This window comes from Canis aureus, chromosome 23, assembly GCF_053574225.1.
Source record: "Canis aureus isolate CA01 chromosome 23, VMU_Caureus_v.1.0, whole genome shotgun sequence".
Classification (NCBI taxonomy): domain Eukaryota; kingdom Metazoa; phylum Chordata; class Mammalia; order Carnivora; family Canidae; genus Canis; species Canis aureus.
In genome coordinates, this window is record NC_135633.1 from 1,104,085 (window position 1) to 1,122,418 (window position 18,334).

Genomic DNA, 18,334 nt, shown 5'->3' on the forward strand with positions numbered 1-18,334 from the left:
TTTTTAGGTAGGATGGTTAATTGACTTCTCTAACCTGATTCAATAAATGATGAAGGCAGGATGACCAGATGCCAAGTCTGTGTGTCTTTTAGTACATGCCAGTTACTTTCTACTACATCTTTTTTTTTTTTTTTTTTTTTTTTTTACTACATCCTTTAAATCTTTATTTTTGGAGTGAGTTTTAAAAATACATTGGAAGGCTTCCTGTCAACTTATGGTAAATTTTGCCCAGTTGTCGGATAAATGTTAAATATTTTCCTCTGAGTTTACTAGCAGTTCCCTTTAGAACTGAACAAGCTTAGTGAATGAAAACACAGGATTCATTTTGCCTGATTTTGAATCTTGGCTTTTCCATTTACTGCCTGTGTCATTTGGACAAATTACCATACCTTTCTTTATCTCAGGATCCTTGTTTTAAAAATGAGAATATTAGAAATTGGACTATTTTATTTCACCATACCAAAAATTAACTAGAAATGGATTAAAGACTTAAATGTAAAACCTGAAACCATAAAACTCATAGAAGGAAACAGAGAAAAAATCTCCTTGACTTTGGTTGTAGCCATGATGTTTTTGGATATGACACCAAAGGTGCAAGCAACAAAAGCAATAATAAATAAGTAGGACTGCATCAGATGAAAAACCTCTGCCCCCACCAAGAAAATAAGTACAAAAGCTGCCTACAGAATGGAAGAAAACATTTCAAGCCATAGATCTGACAAGGGGCTAATATCCAAAATATATAAGGAACTCAAATGGCTCAATAGTAAAGAAAGAAAGGGTCCATTTTAGAAATAAGCAAAAAACCTAAGTAGACAATTTTTTTTCTTTTCCAGAGAAGACAGACAAGTGGCCAACAGGCACATAAGACAGTGGCCAACGTCACTAATCATCAAAAAAAAAAAAAAAAAAAAAAAAGGCAAATCAGAACCACAGTGAGGTATCATCTCACACTATCGGTGGGAATGTAAATTAGTAGAGCCATTATGGAAAACAGTATGGGGATTTCTCAAATATTAAAATTAAAGCCACCATAGGATTGAGCAATGATACCTCTGGACGTAGATCCAAAGGAAAGAAATCAGTATCTTGAAAAGATACCTTCACTCCCAGGTTCACAGCAGCATTGTGAATAAGGCACAATAAGCGAGATAAGGGAACAATCTAATTTATCGTTGACGGACCAAGAAAAATACACGCACGCACACACCCACAAACATTGTTTAGCCATTAAAAAAGAAGGAATTCCTATCATCTGCAACAACACGGACAAACCTGGAGGACATTATCCCAAGTGAAAGAAGCCAGAGAAAGGCAAATACTGCATGGCATCACTTGCATGCGGAATCTTTGAAAAGTCAGCCTAGAGAAACTGAGACGAGAATGATGGTCGTCAGGGCGTGGAGGAGGGGGAAATGGGACATCTTGGTCAAAGAGTACAAATTTTCAGTTATAAGATGAAATAGTGGTGATCTCGCTCGTGGAGCTGGAGCTCACGGTGACTAGTCTCCAAGGCTGTGGTGTGCGCTGGAAACTGCTGAGGGCGGAGATGGTAAGTGTTCTCAGTACACACCAAAAATGGTAACTACGAGGTGATGGATTTGTTAATTAGTTCCGCTGTGGTAGTTATTTCATGAAACCCATGTATATCAAATCATCACGTTGTACGCCTTGAATGTATACAAATTTTGCCAAAACTGAAAAAAAATACACATAATGATAATAGTTGCTATTTCATATGGCTTGTTATGAGAGTTGAGTGGGTTTATTCATGTAGTTTTCTGTCGCTATGTAACAAATAACCAAAAATTTGGCATCTGCAAACGGTTATTATCTCGTCGTCGTTGGATCAAAGGTATGGCAAGGCATGAGTCAGTTTTCTGCTTTGGGTATCCCAAAGCTAAAATCAAAGTGTAGACCAAGTATCTAAAGTCTCTTTTTTTTTTTATTAAGTGTTAATTTTATTTGTTAAAGATATATTTATTATTTTTATTACTTTCTTTGTACTTAAATTTTTTTTAAAAAAATAAACTTATTTTTTATTGGTGTTCAATTTGCCAACATACAGAATAACACCCAGTGCTCATCCCGTCAAGTGCCCACCTTAGTGCTCATCACTCAGTCACCCCCAACCCCCACCCACCTCCCCTTCCACCACCCCTAGTTCGGTTCCCAGAGTTAGGAGTCTTGTATCTAAAGTCTTTAAGGAAAAATCTACTCCTACTTTTATTCTTGCTGCTGCCAGAATTTGGTTTCTGGCAGTCGTGGTGCTTCGGTTCCTATTTGCTTGCGGGCTAGGAGCTGGGGGCCAGTCCCAGGATCCAAAGGCCACCATATGTCTTGATGCATGACTTGCTTCATCTCTAGGCCAGCAATGGGGCTTCTCATGCTTCAAATCTTTGACTTCCTTCAGTTACCAACCAGAGAAAATTTTCTACTCTTAAAAGGCTTATGTGATTTGATGAGCTTACCTAGAGCATCCGCCCATCTTAAGGGCAACTGTGCCAGGAATAACATAACCTAATCACGTGGTGAAATCCATCAGATTTATAATCCAAGAGGCTACGCGGGATGCATACACCAGCAGCGGGGATCTTGGGGAACATCCTAAAATTCTGCTTAAAATCTCGTGCTTACAAAACCCTTAGAACGTTCACCATTCACATGAACGTTTAACAGATGTTTGCTATCATTTTATAACTAAAGATTTAATATTTAGTATTCCTTAATAAAGATTCATCATAATTTATAATGATCACATCTCGTAAAACAGAAACCTACTCTATGTTTTTATTATTTTCTTAGGAAAAATTCTGAATGAAGACTACAACACTCAATTTAGGTTCAGCAAAGTGTAAGATATTGTCTCAAAGGCGAGTTTATATAACAGACTCCAGAGCTGTCGGAGAGTCTCAACCGTGTGCATCTCCTGCCTTCTTCTGGTACTTTGGAGCATGACACGAGAATGTTTCCTTTCATAAGAGAGGTAACTTTAGAAAGTGAGGATTTTCTATATGAACACCACAATCTAATTTATCGTTGATGGACCAAGAAGACCACTAGACCTCCAGAGCTCATTTCATCTTATAACTGAAAATTTCTACTCTTTGACCAAGATGTCATTAAGAGTCATCCTAATTTCTGGGCATTCAGTTCAGAACCTGCAGCATTACCAGCCACATTCATCTTAGCTAATGTTTGTAATCAAGTATAAAAAAAAAATTCAAAAAAATAAAAATAAATGAAAAGAATATCCGTTATGTGCATGTCTTTGTCTTCAATGTTCTGCAGCTACAGAGACCACCTAACTACAGAGTCATCTTACAACGGCTGCTGTGCTGGCTGGTTTAGGGCACCTAGGTTAGGTAAGCAAACCAGCATGGGACGGTTCAGTCCATACATTAGGTCTCTGAGATGTAGTGAATCTTAAAAGAAGGTGTGAAAAGTCAAATATCTCAGAGGTTCAGAAACGTCCTACCTATGATGAAATAAGGTTTCATTCTCTCTATTCATGATGGTTCTCACGGTGATGCTTTTCCCAGATGACTGGGGTGGATTTAAATAACTTAAATAACTATATCTGTAGCTGTCTCAGGATCCCCCATTCACGCCCTTCAACTCAGGATATTTCTTTGTGGTCACTGAGTTATTACCCTTTTCTCCTTTCCAACCTGAGACTCCTTAGGGCTGGCTTGGTGGGTGCATTTTCCACCTAGCGCCCCCCCGCCCCATAGGCCCTGATGGGGGGAAGTAGCTCAGGGTTCACGGCCCTTGAACTTGTTCACTCAGGGCTCTAAACGAAGACATACAATAAAAGGGCTGTTGTTGGGATGGCATAATTATAGAGTTAGAAAGTAGGCAACGAGCCTTAATACCTCAAGTTCTCATCAGAAATGAGAAAACCAGTTATCAAAAATCAGGAAACAGTGTCTCAGACCACTTAGCAAATCATCCAAGGTATTTCTTTTTCTTTCTTTCTTTTTTTTTTTTTTTAAGATTTTATTTATTTATTCATGAGAGACACAGAAAGAGAGAGAGGCAGAGACAGAGGAAGAAGCAGGCTCCATGTAGGAGCCTGATGTGGGACTCGATCCCCGGTCTCCAGGATCACGCCCTGAGCCAAAGGCAGACGCTTCAACCGCTGAGCCACCCGGGCATCCCCATCCAAGGTATTTCTATTAATTTCCTTAACTTCTTTCAATGTTAGTGGGCAGTTTTTGTTTCCTTTGTTTGCAGGTCACTGTACTTTATACTCTGATGCTGTCTCTTTGTCGGCTTCTGTTCATTACATGGTCCTAATTAATATTTTGGAGCATTGACTTCTGAGATTCAAAGAAATTCAAGGCAGATAACGCCTGATTCCTTACAAACCAGTTTGGTAGATGAGGTTCACAGCTGATAAATTGACTCTGTCTACCAGGAAGCTAGTAAGTGATTTGAAAGCTCAGAGTAAACTCTGGGATGCAAACTAAGGGCTGCTGAATGGGGGAATGGGAGCGGCACTAAGGAGGGTACTTGATATGATGAGCACTGGATTATACGTTGGCAAATCGAATAAAAAAAAATATTTTTTTTTGAATGGAAGCTCAGGGTACATAGGTGTGGTTTGGGGAACAGGTGGGGACATGCCTAGAAAGGAGGAGCCCGGGGACAATACCTTCCATGGGATCCGAGTCTCCTAAGCAACTGCTACATAGTAATAAGACTTCTCTATACTGTCTTTTGAGGTACAGGACAGCTCGTAAGCAAATACCCCTTTGTATCAAGTCTTCCCTTCTTCAGTCAACAGAATATCCCCCAATAGCGATATACCTGTTAAATGGAAAGCCCAAAGCAAATTAATTAGAGTATAAGCAGTGTGTACCTAAGTTCCAATCCTATGTGTTAGATGTAAAGTAAGATTGGTGTGCTAGGCGGGATTTTGGACTCCAGGATGTTTCGCCCTCAATGTTCTTTTTTTTTTTTTATTTTTTTATTTTTTTATTTTTTTCGCCCTCAATGTTCTAACTATGAATATGTTCTATTACACGTCAAAAGGAATTTTAAAGTTGCTAATCATCTCACCTTAAAACAGGAATTTTTTTTTTTAGAAGATTTTATTTATTTATTCATGAGAGACACACAGAGAGAGGCAGAGGGAGACGCAGGCTCCATGCGGGGAGCCCGATGCGGGACTCAATCCCGGGACCCTGGGGTCACGCCCTGGGCTGAAGGCAGATGCTCAACCGCTGAGCCCCCCAGGTGCCCCTTTAATGACTTTTCTTTAGAGGGTTGGTGGATTGCTTTCGTACGGCCATCCAGGCTCTCGGTGCTTAGCCCTTCTTGAGAAGACGCAGCACAACCCCCAGCTGGTCGTGTAGAAAGAAAACACGGAGACGTGATCTCTGGAAGGCACATCAGCTGGATACAGGCCTGGCCTCTGAATTGTCTTCCACCTTCTGAGACCTTGTCAAAGTGCAACTTCCACCCCAAGCAGAAGAGGATGGACTCAATTTCTCAGCTCAATAGCAAATTCTCTCTCTCCGACTCCACGCTCGCCCTTCTCCGTTATTAGCATATACCAATCCCTCTCTGTGCGGATTCTTAACTTGCATTCTCAGTCTTGGCTAGGAACCCTTTTCCTCCTTGAAGATCTCAAGAAGGTGAGAGGAAGTATTCTGGGTTGATCCTGTTATCCTTCATCACGTGACGTTGTGTCTTTGGGGAAAAGCCCACTTGAGCAGCGACTGAAAATACTGATTATGATCTGAATCCAGAAAGCAGAGAGCAATTTCTAAATGAGATGGATTGATTCAGCAATACGCTGTGAACAGTAATTGTCACAGTGGAGGATACATACGTGGTATATAGACTTTTATTTAATCATTTGAGCAGCCGTATAAACTAGGTATCAGATCTTCACTTTTGTTGAAGTATTGCTTCTTCTCATTTTAATAACTAAGAGCCTTTATTTTAGTACGGTTTTAGATTTGCAGAAAAATGAAGCCTGGCACCCACTCCCCCTGTTCCCAACCCCACCACAGGCACAGATATGTTCCCTTATTATTAAGTTATTAATTTCTTCTATCAGTTACGACCAAAGAAACACTATCAGTACGTTGGCATCGGCTGAAGTCCATCATTTACATCAAGGATGCACTGTGCAGCTCTGCGGGTTTTGACAAATGCGTAACTCCGTGTATCCACCATTGCAGCATCACACAAAATAGTTCCGCCAACCTAATGATCTCCTGTGCTGCATCTGTTCATCCCGGCCCTTCCTGCAACCGAAACCCCTGACAATCACTAACATTTTTATTTTCTTTATTAGGTTTCTTTTTTCCTCATGCCGTGTAGCTGGAATCTTACAACATGTGGGCTTTCTAGACCAGCTTCTTTCACTTAGCAATACACATTTAAAGTTTTTCTTGGTCTTTATGTAGCTTTCTTAGTTCTTTTTTTATGTTTATGGGATGTTATTCCATTATATGGACTTTTAAAATATTTTATTTATTTATTCATAGAGACACGGGGGGGGGGTGGCACAGAGACACAGGCAGAGGGAGAAGCAGGCTCCACGCAGGGATCCCGGGTCTCCAGGATCACACCGGGGGCTGCAGGCGGCGCTAAACTGCTGCGCCATGCGGGCTGCCCCATTATATGGACTTTTGTGATTTATTAAGTCGTTCACCTATTGAAGGATATCCAGTGTGCTTCCATTTGGGGGCTATTATAAATACACTGCTAGAAATATTCAGGTTCAGGTTGTGCATAGATTAGTGTAGTTTTGTGTAGACATTTATAAGTGATGGAGCAGCCAGCAGTGGGGAGTGGGTAGCGTCTTGCTAAAGTGGATTTCACTGGTGTGGCACTTCTGGCTTCTTGCCACCCCCTCCATCCTTTGGCCCCTGAGAGCTAAAGGGGCTCACCTGATTGCTACACACCAGACGTGGTGGGCTCAGCGTCTGCTTTCCTCCTCTTTAAAAAAAAGAGCCCTCTTGGGGCCCCTGGGTGGCTCTGGGCTCCGGGGCTCCCTGTTCAGTGGGGAGTCTGCTTGTCCCTTCCTTTTGCCCCTCCCCTGCTCTCTCTCTTGTTCTCTCATAGATAGATAGATAGATAGATAGATAGATAGATAGATAGATAGATGATAGATAGATAGATAGATGACAGATAGATTTTTTTTTTTTTTTCAAGGATGCTCTCTGTACTATCAAGTCCACCAGGATTGACCAAACTTCAGCCATATCCGAACACCGGACCTACTGTTAGCAACGAAGGTCATGTTATGGTCTGTATATTTACATTTAAATCTTCTTTCACCTTCCTCAAAACCTGGGTGGAGGGAAGGGACACTATTCAAAATGCACTGCCTCAGAGACCCCAACAAAAATGAAAGCCCAGAGAGCTTAAATAATTCATAGAAAGTCAAGCGCTTAGCAAGTAGCAAAGCCAAAGTTTCAGTCTGAGTTGGTCACACTCTGAAGTTTGTATTCACTTTACTGCTTTCCTCTTCCAAAGACCGAGGCTCCCCAGGGTGCTCATTGCTACTACCTGTGGGTGCGGACGGGCGTGGACGTTTTGTATTCAAATAGACCTTGGAAAACCGGATTAGATAGAGTTGACCTGGCGTATTTTCTTGTCTCTAGGAAAGCAGATACGGGCACGATGTTTAATAAAATTATGTGGCCCCAGGGCTCCTTTACAGACCGGTATCCATTAAGACGCTTTAGAATTCACTTCTCCAACCACATTACTAACTAGCAGAGCCAGTGTTGGAACTCAGGGGAGTCTGGTTACAGGGACTATAGTTTTATCTCCTAAGAACTATGATTTTTTTGGGGGGAGTATCTACTTTTCTACCAAATATCCAAATATAGTCAGTGGAGAACCAAGAATTTCACATTGGGTGGGTAAAGCTTGAAATCCTTGTAAAATGGTGTGGTTCCAAGATTTGTTATCTAAGAATCTAGTCTTTGTTTTAATGGAATAAAGGGATAGATTTTCGGAATTTTAAAAACTAGAGAGGAAATACTACTTTCTCAAGGAACGGCTAATCCACTCGTTAGAATCTAACCTTCTAGTTTTACTTTTAAAACTCCTGTTTCTGAATTTTCCGATCAGTCTTCCTTCGTCCCATCCGTTTCAGAAAACACTGTTTTGTGCACGTCACCGTCCCTATGACACCTGAGCTGCTGTGATCCTTGATACAGACTACAAACACAAAAACATTTTAGATCAGTGTTTTACCCAGGGTGTGCCAAGAGCATCCCTCTACAGGGGGTCGGGGATCCACATCCAGAGACATGAGGCAGTCAGGGGCCCAGATGCTGGGTAAAAGTTAGGATGCTTTCTTATTTCAGGACTTCTCAGAGCCTTTACTTTGTTACTCTGATATTTCAATCGCCTGAAAAGAAACATAAAGTATCTTCAACGATGTTTCGATGGGATTTTTAAAATTTAATCTTAATTTTTTATTTATTTTTTGGGGGGGGGATTTTGTTTTAATTCCAACTAAATAATCTCACTTTCTGCCACAAACAACTTGAACAATGTTGCTTTGTAGCAAGGTGACCGTTCCTCCTAGTGGTATCGCACAATTTCATGTTTGCAAAAGGAAAATGGGTCGAAACTGAGTGGTAGTGGCTGTTGCAAATGTGCCCTAAGAGACATTTGGCCCTGATGGGACGCGGCCCGGCTGGCGCCCTCCTCCGGCAGGACCGACCACTGCAGGCGCGGAGACCCGGCGCCCACCTGCCGAGGGGCGCAAGGGGGACCGTGACCGGGGCCCGCTAGGGGGTCACGACGCCGGGCTGGACGGCCCCCGGGTGCCCCTCGGACCGCACAGGCCAGGCGGGGGGCCCGGGGCGCAGTGGGGGTGCGGGCGGGCGTGCAGGGGGCGGGAGGGGGCGGGCGGGGCGTGCAAGGTGCAGACGGGCAGGTGGGGACGTGCAGCGTGGGCGGGGGGCGGGCGGGGCGTGCAGGGGAGAGAGGGGCGGGGGCGTGCAGGGGTGCGGAGGGGTGCGGGCAGGGCGTGCAGGGGGCAGGCGGGGGGGTGGGCGGGGGCGTGCAGGGTGCGGGCGCGGGGGCCAGGGCAGGAGCGCCGCAGGGGAAGAGCGGGGCGGGGCGGCTGCGGTCCCCTCCGGGCGGGCGGGGCCGCCTCTGGTCCCCCCACCCCACCCCTCCCCTTACCCCCTCCCCCCTCCCCCCTCCCCATCCCTCCCCGCGGGGCGTCCGTCCGTCCGTCCGTCCGCGCAGGCCCGGGGCGGGGTCGGGGGTGCGCGCGGGGGGAGGGGCGCCGGGGCCGCGGGGTCGCGGGGAGCTGCCCTGGGGCCCGAGCGGCTGCGGGGCCTCCCCCTTCCCTCCCCCCGTCCCCTCCCTCCCCCTCCCCCTCCCGGGGCGCCCCTGCCCGCGGAGCCGGGACCCAGAGGTCGCTCTTCGGTCCCTGCTGCCTCCCGGCGGCCGCTCCCAGGAGCAGAGCTGCGGGAGGGGGGGGGGGGGTGCGCGGTGGACTCGGGCCCGGGCTCCGTCCACACCGCCGGCCCCACAGCGACGCCCCCCGGGGTGGGAGGGCCCTGGGGACCGGGATGCCCCAGCGGGACGGAGCTGCGCCCAGGGGAGGGGCGGGGAGGAGCCAGGGCGAGGGTCAGGCCGGGAGAAGCACGTGGGGGGCTCGGGGCTTAAAGAGTCGGGGGAGAAGAGAGGGCTGGGGGGGCGGAGGGGTGGGGCAGGGCAGGGGCAAGGGCTGGGGAAGGGCCAGGGGCAGGGACAGGAACAGGGGCAGGGGCAGGGACAGGGGCAAGGAGAGGGGCAGGGGCAGGGACAGGAACAGGGGCAGGGGCTGGGGAAGGGACAGGGACAGGAACAGGGGCTGGGGCTGGGGCGGGAGCAGGGACAGGGCACGGATAGGGCAGGGGCAGGGGCTGGGGCAGAGACAGGAACAGGGACAGGGGCTGGGGCAGGGGCAGGGGCTGGGGCAGGGGAGGGGCTGGGGCAGGGGCAGGAGCAAGAACAGGGGCAGGGGCACGGGCAGGAACAGGGGCAGAGGCTGGGGCAGGGCCAGGGGCAGACACTGGGCCGCGCCAGGGGAGGTGGGCAGGCCGCTGTCCACGCAGGCGGGGGCAGTCCTCGATTGGGGGGTGACGGGAGGCCAGGGGGAGCGCCCAGGAGGACGAGCTCGCGCTCGGCTGCGCAGGAGCAGAGGGTAAGGAAGGCCGAGATGTAGCTCCTGTTAGAAGGTTCCCCAGTCTCGCCAGGTCTCTGATGCACTAAGCTCTGGGCCCCGGATTTGGGAAGTAACATGCAGGTCATCAGATGCCCTCCCAGAAGTTTCTCAACGAAGGCTCAAGGATGCACACGAAGCCTCCAGGACTTGGGGGCGCCAGCAAAGGGGAGCCCAGAAGTCTCTGCTGCCACCGGTGTAAGAGGGAGAAACAGGGCTGTTCTCCACCAGACCCCAGAGGGAACATGTACCCTTTCTCTTTACAGAGCACTTTCCGCATTAACCCGAACATTTCTGTGTGAGAAATGAAATATTAGGGACGCCCGGGGGGCTCAGCGGTGGAGCATCTGCCTCTGGCCCAGGGCGTGACCTCAGGGTCCCAGGATCAAGTCCCGCGTCCGGCTCCCCGCGTGGAGCCTGCTTCTCCCTCTGGCTCTATCTCTGTCTCTCTCTGTGTGTTTCTCATGAATAAATAAATAAAATCTTAAATAAAAAAATTTTTAAAAAGAAATAAAATATTAATAATGAGGTAATAATTGCACCCTGGCTGAGGGTCACTTTCTAGTAATGACTAGACATTATGAGATGAGGAAAGAATAATTACAATTTAATAGTTATTACGGTGCTTTCTAATAGTAAACTTTGCATCTATTTGTTTCTGGCCCCATAAATCCTTATCACGCTCTCCTTGAGAGCCTTTTTGGAATGCGCACCATGGCTAGCATTTGTATAGCCTGAGACCGACCCTCAGTGAATATATGCTGCATAAATGGGAACAAATAAGATTCATGCGACCGTCGTACTTTGGTTGGTATATGATGCCCCAAGGGAGAGCCAGTTTCGTAAAGGAAGTAGTGGTGGCACAAGCCACCCACGTCTTGTGAGGAAGACTGACACAGACTCGTGTAAGGTGCACTCTGCATTAATCCGGAGGCCTCTAGACCCTTGTGGGTGATTCCTAGGAAATAAAAATGTTCACTTTAGGTCAATTAGTTGACCTTATAAATCGACCCGTTTTGAGGTAGCATTAACAAGCACGTCTATTTTTCCACCACATGCTTTGTGCTACATTGACTCAATTCAACAAACATGTTGAGCCTTTAGTATGTGGCAGGGATATTCCTAAGCTTTAGGGATATCCCAGTGAATAAAGTGGAGGGAATCCATGACCTTTTCGATCTTTGATCTTGGGATCAAGATGAAGATAATGGGATGACGAACCAACTGTCTTATCCGGTACACTTAGAAGACCATAAGGTCAAGTCCGCTGCCTCCTGATTCTCCGCCCACATCAGGTTTTACTGTGCTTTATCGGGAACATTCCTTAAGTTCCCTGGCCCTCTGATTTTTGTGTCTGTTTGTCCAACGTGAAACAGTTGAGGTTGGAAGTCAGGGCGGGGATAGAAGTTCCGGTGTTTCTCCTGCACCTTTGCTCTCCAGGGCCCCTAGCCATAAGGCCCTCCTTCTAAGGCCCCAGCTATCCCGGGCAGTTTCATCATGGTTTTAGCTCACGCCGGAAAGTCCCCCGATTCTGAGCTCGGGTAGCCTCTCGGTAGCCTTTCTGGTCCTCTGAGATCCTAGTCCTGTGGGGGGCTGATGTCTCGGTTGCCTCACCGTCCTCTTTTATGGCTTCTCAGCTCTTCCATCAACTCTGTCGCCATTCCTTTTATTAAATGTTCTCCGTTTTATCATTTATTTATTTATTTATTTATTTGTTCGTTTATTTATTTGTTTAATGTTCTCTGTTTTAAAGATCTAGAGCGATTCCTCTTCCTATGCGTCTCAGTTACGAGGGCGGGCTATGCGGTAGGCGGCTTCTCACAGGGCTGGTCAGGTAGATACGGTGTAACTAACATTGCAGCAGCCTTGGAAAACGTAAGATAATGAGACCTGTGGCTACCTCGGGAAGGCATTACAGGTAGAGGAAAGTCTGAGGTCTGGTAGCCGCAAGAACTCTGGTACAAAGTTCTTAGGCAACCATACGTTCGGCCTATACCTGTGAAGTGAGGAGGTCAGCTTGTCCGCCTGGAGTGAGGAAACACTAGTAGAAGACGAGCTCGTTGGGCTAGTGGGAGGCCAGGTCACCCAGGGGTTCACAGGCTGTCGCAAGGCTTTCGTTTTAAGTGTTCCGGAGAAGACCACACACTGTTCTGAGCAGGGGACAGGCATGGCCCGGTTACACTTTAATCGGCTCATCCTGGCCATTACGCCGAAGTAGAGTGTAGAGGCGCCCAGGGGAAAGTGGGTAAACCAGTTGGAAGAAAACTGCAATGATCCACGAAAGCAACGATAGTGGCTTGGATTGGAGACAGGTGAAATGATGTGATTCCGGATGTAAGATTTCGGTGGTGGACTCTTTTTTTTTTTTTTTTTTTTTGCACTGAATGTCAGGGTGTCAGAAATTAAGGCAGTGATTTCTGGTCTGAGGAAAGGAAAGAATAGAGTTGTGTGCCGTTAAGCGACACAAGGAAAGTGAATGGAGTAAGTTTAGGGATGGGGTGGAAGGTTATGAGTTCCGTTTTGAACGTCGTGACTGTGGACTGTCCACCAGGCATCCGAGCGAAGAAGGCCTAGTAGGAAGTTGGACATGAGAGGCTCGACACTGAAGGCGGCACACTGCCTGGATTTATGAGGATTTCAGAGGAGACAGCCTGGCGGGAAGTCGTGAACATATATACGGTACCTAAGGCCACGACACTAGAGATGATTTCATTCCGGTTGCGAATATGGGTAGCCAGGAAAGAAGGTCTAGGGATTGGGAGGGAAGGAGAAAGAAGGGCCTGTGAAACGGTCTGACGACCGGCGGAAAGGAAGGGAGAGAAGCGGAGGTGTCTGTTACCCTAGAACTAAGTAGAACTCACAAGAGAAGGGAGTGATCAGCTGGGTAAAACTCTGATAACAGGTCAAATAAAAATGAGGAGTCAGGATGTATCATTGGACTTAACATGCGGAGGTCACTGGTACGTTTTAGTCAGAGCAGTGTCGGTGCGGTGGTGTGAGGAGTTTGAATGGAGTGGGTTTGAAAGAATGGGAAGAAAGAGCCATGATGGGCAAAGATACCACTTCTTAGGTGTTTTGCTATAAAGGGTCATAAAGGAACAGGATGGTATTTGGGGGAGAAGTGAGATCAAGAGACCTTGTCTTTAAGATAGAAGAGAAAGCATGATAACGATGATGTACAAGGCCTAGGGGAATATTCTTGAGTGACACAGCTGAACAGGTGGAAGGGTGATACGTGGTTGAGATGTGGGAGGGGATGTCTCTAGACAGAAGCGTGAATAATCCCTATGTGGTGACAAAAGACAAGGTAAGTGCATGGACACAAATGCTAGCATGTGAGTGGCTGTGGCAGGGAGCTTTGTAGAAGTTTTCTGCTTCAAGTTTTCCAGGAGAGTAGAAGGCCGGGTAAGAATTGGGCCGAAGAGAGAGTCCTGTGCGAAACAACACTCTAGACAAGTCATAAAATGTAAAGTAAAAAAAATAAATAAAGTAGTAAAAATAAAAAAGTAAAAAAAAATAAAATAAGGAAATGTTGCTTGTCTGCTGAGCAGGAAAAGGTGGGCTTGACCTTTGTGGTCATATTTTAACTTGAGTGGTTAAAATATATTTAAAATAATATATAACCACCATATATAAAATATACCGTGGTTAAAATATATGTGAAAAGGTTAAAAGCCATGTTGAGCTATACTGATGCAGCTCTGAGTGGGAGAGGAGTTGCATTTAAGCAAGATTGATTTTATTTTATTTTATTTATTTTATTTTATTATTTAATTTAATTTAATTTATTTTATTTTATTTTATTATTTTATTTTATTATTTTATTTTATTTATTTTATTTTTTTATTCTATTCTATTCTATTTTATTATTTTATTTTATTTTTTATTTTATTATTTTTTTATTTTATTTTATATATTTTATTTTATTATTTTATTTTATTTATTTTATTTCATGTTTTTATTTTATTTTATTTTATTTTATATTTTATTTTATTTATTTTAGTATTTTATTTTATTTTATTATTTTATTTATTTTATTTTATTTATTTTATTTTATTATTTTATTTTATTTTATTTTATTTATTTTATTTTATTTTATTTTATGATTTATTTACTTATGAGAGACACAGAGAGAGGCAGAGGGAGAAGCAGACTCTCTCAGGGAGCCGGATGCGGGACTCGACCCAGGATCCTGGGAGCACACCCTGAGCGGAAGGCAGGTGCTCAACCGCTGAGCCCCCCGGGCGTCCCGCAAGATTGACTTTAACACAAGAGTCGAATGACTCTAGAGAGAGGGACAAGGGAGTTTGAAACGCGCGCATAGCAGTGATCCTGTTAGTGGACCATGGGGTTTAATGTGGCGTCAAGAGGGAGCATAGCTACGGCGAGAGTGGGAAGGGGGCCCTGCCAGTGGGTCTTGCACACGAGGCCTGGTGGGCATTGCGCCTCCCTTTGAGATGCCCGGAATCTTCAAAATATGCACTCTGTGGTCTTTGGAAAGATCGTTTCCTCTCTGAACTCCTGGAGACCGTGAGAAGAAACTGTCACCTTCCAGAGCCCAAACCGTGGTGACACGAGAGTGTCGCGGGCGGTTTGCAGAAGCCACACCCTGACAGGTCAAGCGTTCCTGGGAGAGCAGCCCCATTGTGATAGTTTTGCCACCAGGAAGAGTCTGAGGAGGCACTTTATCCAAGGATTCTCAAGCATGTATCAGGGACCGAATCTTCCCCAAGTTCAGACCATGAAATACGTGAAAATCCCGCCTTTCACCGGGCCCGGTAGTCCGCCCTGCAGAGAGCACGTCTTGCACACGGAGGGGCCGAGGGCAGAAGTGCATATACTGCGTGGCCAAGTGAGCACTGGGCTCCAGGCCGCCGCCTTCCCACGCCCGTGGCCTTCTCAGACTGTCCCCAGGGCCTTCTTTCTTGGTTCCCCGCCTCCTTCCTTGTCCTCTTCCTACAAGAGGATGTGTCACATCCCACAGAATTCACCGGTGAGGAAGGAGAATGAGACTTTGCGGGTGACCGAGGCTCAGCATGAAGGCCACCCGCCCAGGGACCCACCTTTTGGACATCGGTGGTCCACAGGAGGGATCCGACCGAAGGAGCTGCGATCCGTCCCTGAGAAACCGCCTGTCACCACCTTTCCCTCTCGAGCTCTCTGGGAAACACCTGCTGCGTGTGCTTCTCCGACGGAGCAGCTGTACTTCGCCGCGTGATCCCTGCTCCTCTGGGCCTCCCAGTTCCTTCAAGCCCAGGCCCCGCGTGTGGCACCTCTTCCTGCCCAGCTCGGGGGATCGGGGACGAGTGGGGCAGTGACGGCCAAGTCACAGCAAATACGTGTCCGTAGACACACGGTTCCAGCACAAGTAATTCAGTCTCCGTCTCAAAGCTTCTCACAGGCACGCGGCCAAGGAAAAGGGACTTGCAACATATAGACCAGAAGTCTCAGTTTATGGCTTTACGAGTACGTTTTTAGAGACACACACACACACACACATATGTGCATGGGCATCACAGACACTCTCATCTCTTACACTGGATCAAATGCAAAATCATAAAAATACAAGAACACCCAGATACGGTCAGCACACTCACGGCCCTACAAGTCTCACACCCTCATGCTCAGTAGAGTAGGCCCTCGCTCCCTTACACACGTGCACGTGTCACCTTTAGGTGGGGACAATCGTCGCCAGGTGGCACATTTCCTTTTTACGATCTCCACCACCCCCCGGCCCTCCACCCCGGCCCCCATTCCCAGTATGTGGCACTAGACGCCATCGGGATAGAAATTTCCAAAGGAGCCAAAATATAAGTGCTAGGTGGCAGGTGGGGCAGATACGCAAAGACTTCTTTTTCCTTTGTTAGCTTATTCTTTACCTCAGGCAGGGACACTTCCTCGGTCCCTAAATGTCTTTTAGGAGATCCTGCCCGTGTACTTAGGGCCTCCCAAGTGAGCCAGACGATGCAGGACAACCTCTCCAACCCACGTCCTTATTTGACGTTTGACAGAAATGCTTCTCTTCTGAAAAAAAAAGGAAAAATTGAGAGTGTAAACACACCTCTAAGGTTGTCTTAAGAATCAGTTTATAAGGCATCAAAGAACTAACTTTATTCAAATGTTGATAGTCCTAACCGATACCCTTTCCCACCCTTTTAAGCATCGCTCCAGGACTTGGAAGCCCGACCATGTGAACACTTCCGTGTTCTGTCTGGGCCTAAAAATAATAAAACTCTCTTTCTTTGGAAGTCTCTGACTTAAGATATGGCACTTCGGTGGATCCTTTCCAGGTGGGTAAATGAGAGTAGGTCAACCATTCATGACCGGAGGACTTGGTCGCTGCATGTCAGCCATGGGAAGGAAAATAGAGAAAAACACTGCTTAACACGGAGCATGGAGTGGAACACGCTGTGTCCTGTCCCTGTCTGGACCACAGACCCTACTCAGGGGGTGAAGTTTTAGACTTCACCCACTGCTCTTCAACCAACGGAGCTCTTTTCCTGCCTCTCCAGGCCATAGTCGCCTTTCTTTCTCAGGGTATTTGTGCAAATAATCCTCTTTGCTTGAAATATTCTTTCCCGTTGTCCATTCGGCTAAGACCAGTCATCCTTCAGACGTTGGCACACACATCTCTTTCAAGGTGAAGACCCGCACAACTCCTGCATGAGGCCCTCCAGGCTAACCCGTTGCTGCTTTGATGGTCCTCGGCACTCTCCCAGCCCAACCTTTCTTTTTTTTAAATAATTTTTTTTTTAATTTTTATTTATGATAGTCACAGAGAGAGAGAGAGAGGGAGAGAGACAGAGACACAGGCAGAGGGAGAAGCAGGCTCCATGCACCGGGAGCCCGACGTGGGACTCAATCCCGGGTCTCCAGGACTGCGCCCTGGGCCAAAGGCAGGCGCTAAACCGCTGCGCCACCCAGGGATCCCACCAACCTTTCTTAATAAAAGAGAATTTTATATTTCTCTGGTTGAACGTTCAATACTGTTCTATCCCTCAAAGAGATTTTTCAGTTACTATAAGTTGAGTTTTGGGATAGGTACACACAGACAACACCGGAAAGGGGGAAATAAAAAAGGAGAAGGAACAAAAAGACAAGAGGCAGGTAGGCTGGCTCCTCATGCAAAATGTCCGGTAGAGTAGACTACCTAGATGGAGAGTCAGAAGCTCTAGAGGAGCTAGGACGTGTGAGAAAATAGAAGAAAAAGGAATATAGAAAAAAAGAGAAATTTAAATGTGAACCCTATTTTTTTTTTTTTTTGGTAATGTTCTGAAAGAAGTGTGAATAAAGATTGGTGTCAATTTTCAACTATTTTGAACACTATCGTTTCTCCTGAGAAGTCGACTGTTAATCTTACTTGCATTCACTTATCAACGGTCAATGATACATTCTTGTTCTCTTGCTGCTTTCAAGAACTTTCAGCGTCTTTACTTGATGCGTCTTTTGATAGGTTCCTTTACTTTTACCCTACTTGGGGTTCATGGAGTTTCCAGGGCACACAGGCTATTTCTTTAAGTCACTTTAGGAATTTTTCAATCCTATTTCTTGAATATTTTTTCTTCTTTTCTTTTTAAAAAGATTTTATTTATTTATTCATGAGAGACACAGAGAGAGAGGCAGAGACACAGGCAGAGGGAGAAGCAGGCTCCATGCGGGGAGCACGATGTGGGACTCGATCCCGGGTCCCCAGGATCAGGCCCTGAGCCCAAGCAGAGCTTAACCGCTGAGCCACCCGGGCATCCCTATTTCCTCTCTCTATTTCCTCTCTATTCCTCTATTTCCTCTCTCTATTTCCTATTTCCTTTCTCTCTCTCCTCTCCTTTTGTTTTTTCCATGCCATGCATGTTGGTATGATTAATGATATACTATAATTCTTTGAGGCTCGACTGATTTTCTCCTCATCCTTTTTTCCCTTTTAGGTTGAATAATCTCTTGGAGTCCATCTTCAAGTTTACCAATTCTTCCTTCTATCAGTTCAATTCTAAAATTGAAACCCTCTAAGTTGTTTTGCTTTTCCAACGCCAACATTTCCGTTCAGCTCTTTTTAAAAATAATTTAATTGCTATCTTATTATTATGACATGTTCATAATAACTTTCCTGTCTTCTTTTTTCAGAGGGAGAAGCAGGTCGTG